This window comes from Tuber melanosporum (assembly GCF_000151645.1).
Source record: "Tuber melanosporum whole genome shotgun sequence assembly, scaffold_20, strain Mel28".
NCBI classification, from domain to species: Eukaryota; Fungi; Ascomycota; class Pezizomycetes; order Pezizales; family Tuberaceae; genus Tuber; species Tuber melanosporum.
This window is the reverse complement of record NW_003298864.1, coordinates 150,770-160,890: the sequence shown is the minus strand read 5'-3', so window position 1 is coordinate 160,890 and position 10,121 is coordinate 150,770.

Sequence of the window (10,121 nt, the reverse complement as noted above, 5' to 3'; positions counted from 1 at the left end):
GTTTCATTGTATATCTTTATCCTGATCATTATATGATCTGCCTGTCCTTCTCCATGTTGTGTGTGTAGTGCCGTTTAGTAGTTCGCAAACTTGATGGGTTTTCCCAGTCTATATCTTGGCTCTCCTTCTACCACCATTTACCGGTGACACTTATTGTTTTCCACTGATAGGTCCTCAGTAATTATCTCTCAGAGGTTGATCTTTTTATGAAACTGTCAATGATTGTTTCCAGCTGCCTTTATCTCTTGGTATTCATTGTCAGGTCAACTTCAACATTCCCATTTCTGATATCCTGCTTTTCCGCACCTCCAGCGAAGTTTTTCGTTCATCCTTCTAGTGTATTCTTCTTTGGATTAATTTAAAGCTGGTCCTGCTCTTAATTTATCTAATTGTACTGGTTCTGCTGATGCTAATACTCTGCTTTCGCTCCGAGCAGCTTGTGGTCTGAAAGTTCTATTAATATTCCTGGATGATTCGACCACCCCGTGTGCTATGGTGTTTCTCAAATTGTTCCCAAACCTGTTCAGTTTACTTTCCTTGTAGATTACCCATCTTGCAAATTGTTCTCAAGTTCGGTAATGCAGGTCAGGAATTCCCCATGCTGCTGGCAGTATCTCACTGCAGTTCCTTAGCAGAATGATATAAACGGTATTATCATTGAATTGTGCCTCATATTCCAATAGTCGACCTTCTTTCCACTATGCCGAAATTGTCTGTTTTCCTTGCTACAGTTTTTACAACTTCCGTCTCGCTGTTTCTTTGCCATTAATATTGCTAACCAGTTCAAAAAGAATTGCCTTGAATTCCACAGATAGGACACATTTTCTTTTGTTTCTTCTATCTTGGCAAGACAGGATCCATTGTCCAGTAAGTCCTCTCAACAGCGATTCCATAAAAGGAATCTTGATCTCATGAATTTGTTCTCCATATCTCTTCACTGCTAGTATTCCTCGTATGGTACTAAGAATATTCGTAGTTTATCTTCGGCTTCTTCATATGTATCAGGCACCTTGGCATTTTACCATTGGATATTCCCTTATCCTGTATTTGGCATTGATGTGGGAAATGTCTGAAACTGGTTTTCAGTCATTCCAAGTACACTGATACCTGGTGCCAGAGTAGCTGGGACAGTGGCCCAGGTACTACTGATTCCGACTTCTTTCTGGCTGCGGAGTTCCTGTAGGGGAGCTAACCATGAGTGATTTGTTCTAAGGGGTTATTGGACTTAGTGCCCTCGAGAGCTCTGCTAAAACGTGATCTAGGTCATTGCTAAATCCTCCTATATTGAGGTTTTCATCATTGATGTTGATATCGCCTTCCCTGTCTGGGTTGAAGGAAGCTGGCTTGAAGTGTTTAGGATTGCTCTAGGTGAACCTAGGTAATATAACAATCCCCCTTCCAATGGTTAGTTTTTGGGGACAGGGAATGATACTTCTCATCTGCTTTTCCTAGTCTAAATATAGCCATAGCCTCATTGCTAAGTTACTCATAGTACAAGACAGTTATCTTCTATTATGAAGGTCTATTGTAAGCTTTCTCTATCACCTCTTCGTGAAGAGTTCCTATTGGTGTAACAATAACATGGGTTGTGATAATGATAAAGAGAGTAAAGGTATTTTATATTTGTTATAGTAATAAGTAGGTAAAATTCAGGGAAGTTAAACTAATTTTATTTTAACTTGTACTGCCAACACTGGTATACGATGAGCTCGTACTAGCACAGGAATATCACTAACCGGTATAGCACTTAACCTAAGCTTACAAAGTCTGCTGCCCTACACCTACCATCCCCGAGTCATCCCCACATGCAAAGTAATTACAATACCATCAAACAACCCAGTGCTCATCCAGGTACATGTCTACAGCGAATCTGGTATGAAGTCAACCAGCACTAAGCATAGTCGAATCTGTGAAAAAGACCAACCCGACCATGTTCCTCATTCAAAAAATAAAAGTCACTGTAACCAGTATGGGTACTCGGTTATAAGTTTTGTTTTATGTTTTGTTTTAAGTATCGCTTTGATACTTGGTTTGTTTTAAGTATTGTTTGATACTTTGTTTTGTTTTATGTTTTGTTTTAAGTATCGCTTTGATACTTACATAGTTTTACCAAAGTATATCAGTTAATATCTTTGATTAGTTTCGTTCCTGCTAGACATGAACAGATTTGTGTATTTAAAAACTGCCTGTTTCTACGATAGAAAAGGCAGAATTCGACAGACAGTATTTCAATATACTTGGTTGAACAGTTACTTCTTTGTTCCTCAGTACACCTCCGAAGCCTTCTTTAGTTCTCAGCTCTCGCCTCCTCTCTGGAAGAGCAGGCCACCTGCCAACTATCGTATCTATTACCGATAACATGATTAGCACCTTGCCAACAGGTTACAGTCACTACCTACCTGTCTAAACACCGCCCAGCAAAAACCTCCACCACAGTAGAAAACAAGAAGTATAAACTAAACCTACAGGCAGCATAAAGGCAAGGAGGAGGCAACCAACATGTCCACCTCTCGTACCCACATGCTAGTCCGTCGACCCTATAATCCCACTTTGCCAGTTGCCTCTGAAAAGCATCCCAGTCAGGAGGACCTGTACCCACTGCCTGTTCTTGAAACAAAAAACAACACAAACAAAGGAAATACATATAGGTAGTAAGAGACCAAAAAGGTCAGTGGGGTCTATCTTTAACCCGTGGTACCTTCCCTCCCCTTACTGTACCCAAAGCCGAACTAACCAAACCAAACCAACCCCACATAACCTAGCCTACAAGGTCTAAACAAGTACAACCAGGTGGTTACAACCCACTATCCACACAGGTGGCCATCAGCCAGCCGGTTTATCAGAGAGCTTTATATCACTCAGAAGCTTCGCCCAACAGCCGAAGCCAGACTGGAAATACTTAATTAGACCTCACCCAACCTGACAAAGGCTCAACCAGTGTTCGCAGGTCCCTTATCACCTCCAACTAGCCTTGCCCAAGCCCCACACACCAGACATCACAGAGCCCATCCAGCTGCCTTAGCCCCTCAAATAGATCAACCATCCAACAGCCACTGTAACGTGTTCGCAAGGAGCTAATCACGTTATCGGTAATAGATACGATAGTCGGCAGGTGGCCTGCTGTTCAAGAGAGGAGGCGAGAGCTGAGAACTAAAGGAGGCTTCCAGGGTGTACTGGGGAACAAAGAAGTAACAGTTCAACCAAGTATATTGAAATACTGTCTGTCGAAGTCTGCCCTTTCTATCATAGAAACAGGTGGTCTTTAAATACACGAATCTGTTCATGTCTTAACATGAACGAAACTAATCAAAGGTATCAATCGATACACTTTGGTAAAACTCCTTCAGTATCAAAGCGATACTTAAAACAAAACATAAAACAAAACGAATAACCAAGTACCCGTAACGGTTACATTCCCCAAAACAAAACAACTGTTTAAACAAACAAAACCAAATAATCATCAAAAGCGGAGTCTTAGAAACTAAAGGCTTCAGTTTCCTCTAAAAACTCTTCATCGTAAGTGTCACACCAGGGACAAGAGGAAACACTGAGGAAATATTTATACTCGAAAAAATCCAAATCACAGTAGTCACGAATACCAGATTCGTGCTGTACATCAACCCAAGCATGATCGCAAGCAGGACAGTAGTCAATCGAGAGGGTTTCGAAATAGTCTTCAAGTTGGATAACATCGTGGTTCAACAACAGTCCAACCATCTGTTGTCGCTGCCTCACATTGAGCTCCACATAGTTTGACATCGTTATGGTATTCAGATGGTGATTGGTGACTAGATAAAGTTGTCGAGGGCTTGCTCCATAGTTTGATTCTCCTCATCGCTGCTTTCAAACTCCGACTCAAAGTATGGTGCCCAAAATCTATCTCTAGCTTCGAGTTCTGCGTGCCATCGCTCAGTTTCTGGCATTGTAGGTGTCCAGCACATGGTGATATAATTGATTGTTGGGGGGAGGGAGTCGTTTGACATGTTGTCTTTCCACCATCCGTTCACCATATCCATAGCGTGCTCTGGTCCTTCCAGTGGTTCCCAACTGTTTTCACTCGTCAGATATCCTTTCCATTTGACTAGGAACTGATCATTTCCATGCCAAATGCGGTGGTCTCTGATTTCTTCAACTTCCCATTCATCCTTCTTGTCGATGATGATAGGGGCAGGCCGAGAGTGGGTTCTTCCAGGAAACTTGGAGTCGTTATTTGGATGGAATCGCTTGACAGCTAAGGCATGAAAGACTGCAGTATTGCAGCGGTACATGCGTCCATCCATCTAGACGGTGTAGTTCTCTGTATGCTCGTCAAAGGTTATGACTTTGAAGGGTCCGCGCCATCGGGGGTGCAGTTTCTTGCTGCGTCCGACATTGGTAATGAACATGTTACCGTGTGCCATGAGCATGTCTCCTGGTGAGATGGGGACATGTTTGCGTCGTCGTTTCTGGGCAGTAGTGGTGCTTCGGAATAGGGCAGCCTTAACAGCTTGGAAGGCATCGTTCCGAATTGCTTGGTGGCGGTTTAGATGGTCATCAGAGGCAGGGACTGAGGAGTTCTTAAATAGTGTTGTAGGTAGGAGGTGGTATTGATGGCCAAAGACTGCCTTGTATGGTGACATCCCCAAGGTATCTGAAAATCCGGCGTTGATATATGCAGCGAGCTCAACAAGGGCTGGTTCGCAATTGGTTTGTCGTTCATTGATCATATTCCTAATTCCGGTCTTAACCTCGCGGATTTTTCGTTCTGCTTGGCCATTAGTCTCATGGTGTCCTGGGGCAGCCATAATGTGGTTTATTCCGAGGGAGGTCAAGGTTTGCTGCCAGAATCTGGTGGTAAAGCGGGGATCAGCATCACTGACAATAGATAAGGGGTACCCGTGGGGGGTAAACAAGTATCGTTGTAGGTTATTCCAGGTGTCTTTGGAGGAGTCTGTAACCTTCATTGGTATTAACCAGGTGTATCCAGAGAATCGATCCACAGCTACCAAGATGGTGTCATATCTGGCGGACTTGTTGAATGGTCCTGCGAAATCGATGGCATAGGATTCAAATATTTCACATGGTAGTTGGAGGGTCTGAGCTTTCCCTTCCGGAAGTTGTGTTCGCTCCTTATTTGCCTGACAGAGTTCGCATTGCCTGACAAAATCGCGGAAGTCCTTTCGCATTTCAGGCCAGTAAACATATTCTGAGGCATATTGGAGGTTGCGATCCGCACTACGGTGTCCTTTGTTGTGGATTTCAGTAATAACATATTCTCTAATAGTCATTCCATTGAACATATGACCTTTTGGTATGTATAGGCAGTGTTCACCATAACGGGTGCTGGTATAGACCATTCCATTTGATATGTTGTAGGGGGCGAGGTCTCCATGCCTGGAGCTATCTATGGCTTTGAAGTAAATCGGGTCATGGCGGTATCCTGCTATCATTTGGCTTCGGAAAGAGGAGGTTAATTCTTCTTTGGTTGATCTAACATCTCGTTCATCCTCGATTAGGGATCCTCTTGTTGGTTCGATAGTGGCTTCCTCTTCCTCAAAGGTTTCATAGAGTTGACGCCGATGCTGAGGAATAGTAGGGGGCATTACCGAGACAATGGTTTCATTGTTATATACTCGTAAGGGTCTACCATATAGTGGTCGTGAATCGATTATGGGAGGAGAGGATGGCGGGGCTGACTGTGAGGGGTGTAAATAGGATATTGCATCCACGTAGGCTGCTGCTTGTTCGACTTCTTCAAGACCTTGGCATCGTGTTGGAACAGGATTAAGAGTATGAGGAGGTTGGGTCGATTCATCTTCATTGATCATCTCTTCTGCTCCTTCTACGGTGTCGAAGCTAGTGTCTTTGGAATTGTCAGCAGGCATATAGTACGGTCGTTGGTATCTGTTGCCGAACTTGATCTCAGTCTGGTGAAAAGGGCAGGGTGTCGTGATAACAGTGGGACCAGTGGAGTCTGCTTTGTTCAAGTTCGTGAGGAGGTGTGCTGCGGAGTGTGCAATTGTCTTTCCATTCTTCATCAATGTCCTTTCCTCGTTCTGTTCCGGCAGCACTGTACATAGTGTAAGAGAAAGGATTGGAGGGAGTAGCAGAGCTGGCGGCAGCCATCGATGGTTCTTGTTTATAGGAGGTGTCGTCAGGGCTGTCCTCGCTTTGTCTTGTGTGGTCGTGAACAAGGGGAGGGTTTGCGAGGTCTTGATTCTATAGGCGGGAGAGAGCATTAGCTAAATAGTTCGTTCTTCCAGGTGTGTAGATAATTTTTGCATCGTATTTGCTAATTTCGCCTATCCATCTTGTTCTTCTTCTTCCAGGTATCCTTTCTGTTTTAAGATTTGTGAGAGGTTGGTGGTCGGTAACAATAGTGAAGGTATTGCCCATGAGGATGTGGTTGAAAGCGGCAAGGGCATCATCACAGCAAGGGCTTCCTTGTCTGTTGTCCAATAGTTCATCTGTGAATTAGTAAACTTTCTGCTGTGTAAAGCGGCCGGTCTTGCCGTTTCATGGGAGGCTCCTTGTCCAACCCATGCTCCAACTCCAACATCCGATGCATCAGTAATCTACCATATTGGTTCAGGTTTGCTGTAGTCGATAGGTGGTATAAGGTTGGCGTTTTTTATCAATTCCTTGATGTTGGTAAAGGCTTGGTCATGAGTGTGGGTCCAGACAAATTCTGCATTGCCGGCAAGGTCTGTGAGCGGCGCTGTCACAGAGGCGTGGTGTGTTAGGAACTGGGCAACATAGTTTACTAGTCCTAGGAATCGCATGAGTTTCTTTTGATTCCAGGGTGTCGACCATTCCGTTAAACAGGCTATTTTTCCTGGAGCTGCATGTATTCCTTCATCATCAATACCATGTCCTAGAATATCGAGTTTGTCGGCAAACAGGATTGATTTATTTCTGCTAGCGTAGAATTTAGCTTCCCTAAGTTTGGTACAAACCAAACCTATATGGTAGGCGTGTTCTGTTGTGGTGTTCGAGAAGATGAGAATATCATCAATGTGGACCCAAACAAAATAGTGGAGGTATTCGCTTAGGAGGTTTTCCATAATTCGCATAAAGGTGGCGGGCGCATTCATATTAGCTTGTAACATAACTCGGCTAATGAAACTTCCGAAGGGTGTTTTGAAACCATTGTAGTGTTCGCTTTCTGGATCTAATCTTGTTTGGAAGTAGGCATCGCTTAGGTCAATCTTACTTCGGAATCTAGCCCGTGCAACTGCATTTAGGATCTGGGTTTGGTTTGGGATAGCCGAGCTGTCCATAACTGTGTTTTTGTTCCGTAGCTTGAGATCAACAAAGGGGCGGATTCTTTTGCCATCTACTTTGGGTTGAACAAACATAGGAGCGGCACCTAGGGCTTCTGCCCGGTAGATGACTCCTCTTCTTTGTTGTTGGTTGATCCAATCACCAAGTGGGCTTTTGTATGCGTCAGGAATAGAGTAGGTGGGTTGGTTCTTGAGATTGGAGTGGTCTCGGAGGTGGATGTGGTGGTTCACCTCTCTAATAGGCGGTAGGTCTTCGGGTATTTGATCAGGGAAAACATCAGAGTATTCATCCAATAATTCTTGGGTAGTTGCTTCATAGACTGCGGCTCGGTACTCTTCGCTTGTTGGCTTACATGAGACTCTGACCTTCTGATCTGGGAAATCGATGGTTGATTCCCCACACCTGATTATAGCTTTGTGGCGGTTCAGGAATGGCATGCCTATTAGGGCATCGTATTTGGCTAGGTTTCCAATCAGCATTTCCTGGGGGGGTAGTATAGCAGAACCAAGTCGAATAGTCGCAGAACAGGTTCTATGGCTTGTAGATCGTGATCCCTTTACTGCCATATTGACTGGTATGGGTTGGTTAAGGTCTCGGGTTGGGAGTCCGTGGACAGAGACAAAGGCATTACTGATCATATCTCTTCAAATTGCACCAGTGTCAAATAGGACTCGAGCCCTTTTGCCATTGATCAGGATAGTACCTTCCAGAGTGGTGTGTGCTTTGAATGTAGCCGGAGGTCGAATACTGTTACATTCCACATCAATATATCCGATATGGACCTCTTCATATTCACTTGATTGGGCGTTCTCGCTTTCAACATTGTTGGCCAGCGCCTCTTGCTTAATTGCCTTTCCTTTTCCTTTCTTCGTAGGACAGTTCTTTGCCATGTGTCCTGTTTTTCCACATTCAAAACATTCTCCTTTTTGCCGTCTTGATTCTTTGGAGGATTTTGTTTTCTTCTTGAAAATCCGTGCGGTATCATCTTCAGAGTTGCTGGAGGCTTTGTGTCGTGGCTGGCTGTTCCTACTAGAGGATGTCTGTGTTTTGTAGGCCTTGGTCTCATGGAGAATGGCGTCCTTTCGTTCTGCTCTTGCTACTATTACTGCAATATCATCGCCGTCTTCCTCGAGTGGTTCTACTTCTCGCCGGAGGGTGGGGTGCATGGTGTCATAGAATCGTCGCTTCAGGATGTATTTGGAGATACTTGCTCTCTCCATCTGGTCCTTATACATCATTCGGTCCGTAGCCACATCGGTGATTCGCTTGACATGCGTTCCGTTAACTTGCTGGAGCTGGTTGAATTTGTTATATAGGAGGTCGTTGGTTATAGAGGATTGGAATCGTCCTTTCAGGTAATCAATAACTGTAGTTCCTCTTAATCTTACATTCCTGCCGAAATTCTTATAGCATTGGTGGTATGCGTCGGTTGCCTTTCCTTCACAGAATGATCCAATGATAAGTCCGGTTGTAGGGTCTTCCACATCTTTTCCTTGTAAGAGTAGGAAGTGTGAGAGTTCTGTTGCCCATCGGTCAAAGGCTTCAGGTTTGAGGTCTTTTCCTTCTCCTGTGAACTTCGCTGGGAGGTGGAGTTTAAACTTAGGGGGTTCAAATGCTGCGGGTACCTCCTCTTCTTCAGCCCTTGCCCGAGATTTCCCTCCTCCAGAAGGCCCTCCTCCTGTGCTCGCCATATCTGATTCGCTACTAGATTCGGGGTCGTTTGGAGGTTCAAAGGAAGTCTTCTTTGCTGGGGTAGAAGGGAATTCTCCTGGAGGTTGTGTATCTTCCGTGTTTGCAGGATCGCCTGGCTCTTTAGCAGAGCGCCGGGGTTGTTTCTTTCTTGTAAGGTCTTGCCGAGGGATTTGCTTCCCACTCCTGGTCGTCAAAGACTCTATTTTGGGTTTGAGATGAAGGCAAATGTGCTGTGATTCTGCCGCTTCTCTCTGCTAGCGTTCTGAGGTGGATATCGATAGGTTGATCAGGCCCAAATCCAGGGACAGGTTCTTAACCACTTGCTGAGGTTAAAAAAATGTAACGTGTTTGCAAGGAGCTAATCACGTTATCGGTAATAGATACAATAGTCGGCAGGTGGCCTGCTCTTCCAGAGAGGAGGTGAGGGCTGAGAACTAAAGGAGGCTTCGAGGGTGTACTGGAGAACAAAGAAGTAACTGTTCAACCAAGTATATTGAAATACTGTCTGTCGAAGTCTGCCCTTTCTATCATAGAAACAGGCGGTCTTTAAATACACAAATCTGTTCATGTCTTAACATGAACGAAACTAATCAAAGGTATCAATCGATACACTTTGGTAAAACTCCTTAAGTATCAAAGTGATACTTAAAACAAAACATAAAACAAAACCAAGTATCAAACGATACTTAAAACTAACCAAGTATCAAAGCAATACTTAAAACAAAACATAAAACTAAACTAAGTATCAAACGATACTTAAAACTAACCAAGTATCAAAGCGATACTTAAAACAAAACATAAAACAAAACGAATAACCAAGTACCCGTACCGGTTACAGCCACTGGACAGTCAATACCTAGTCCTAACAGGCAGCCACTAACGTTGACTACATGAACAGAGCCTTGTCCTACGACATCATGTAGCCGAAGGTTGCCTACAAGCCATAGTAGGGATCCACAAAGGAGGTAGTACCAATACCTGAAGGTACCGATACCAGTGACACCTTCCAATCCAGTTGAACCAAAGTCTAGCCAAGTCGGGAAAAAGTAAGCAGAGGTAGCTAAAGCCAGCCCCACCGGTCTGGCAATAGGTACAGATCACACGATAGACAAAAGGCACCCCCAATTGATGTGAGAGGAAGGGGGAAACTCAGCGAACACGAGCTG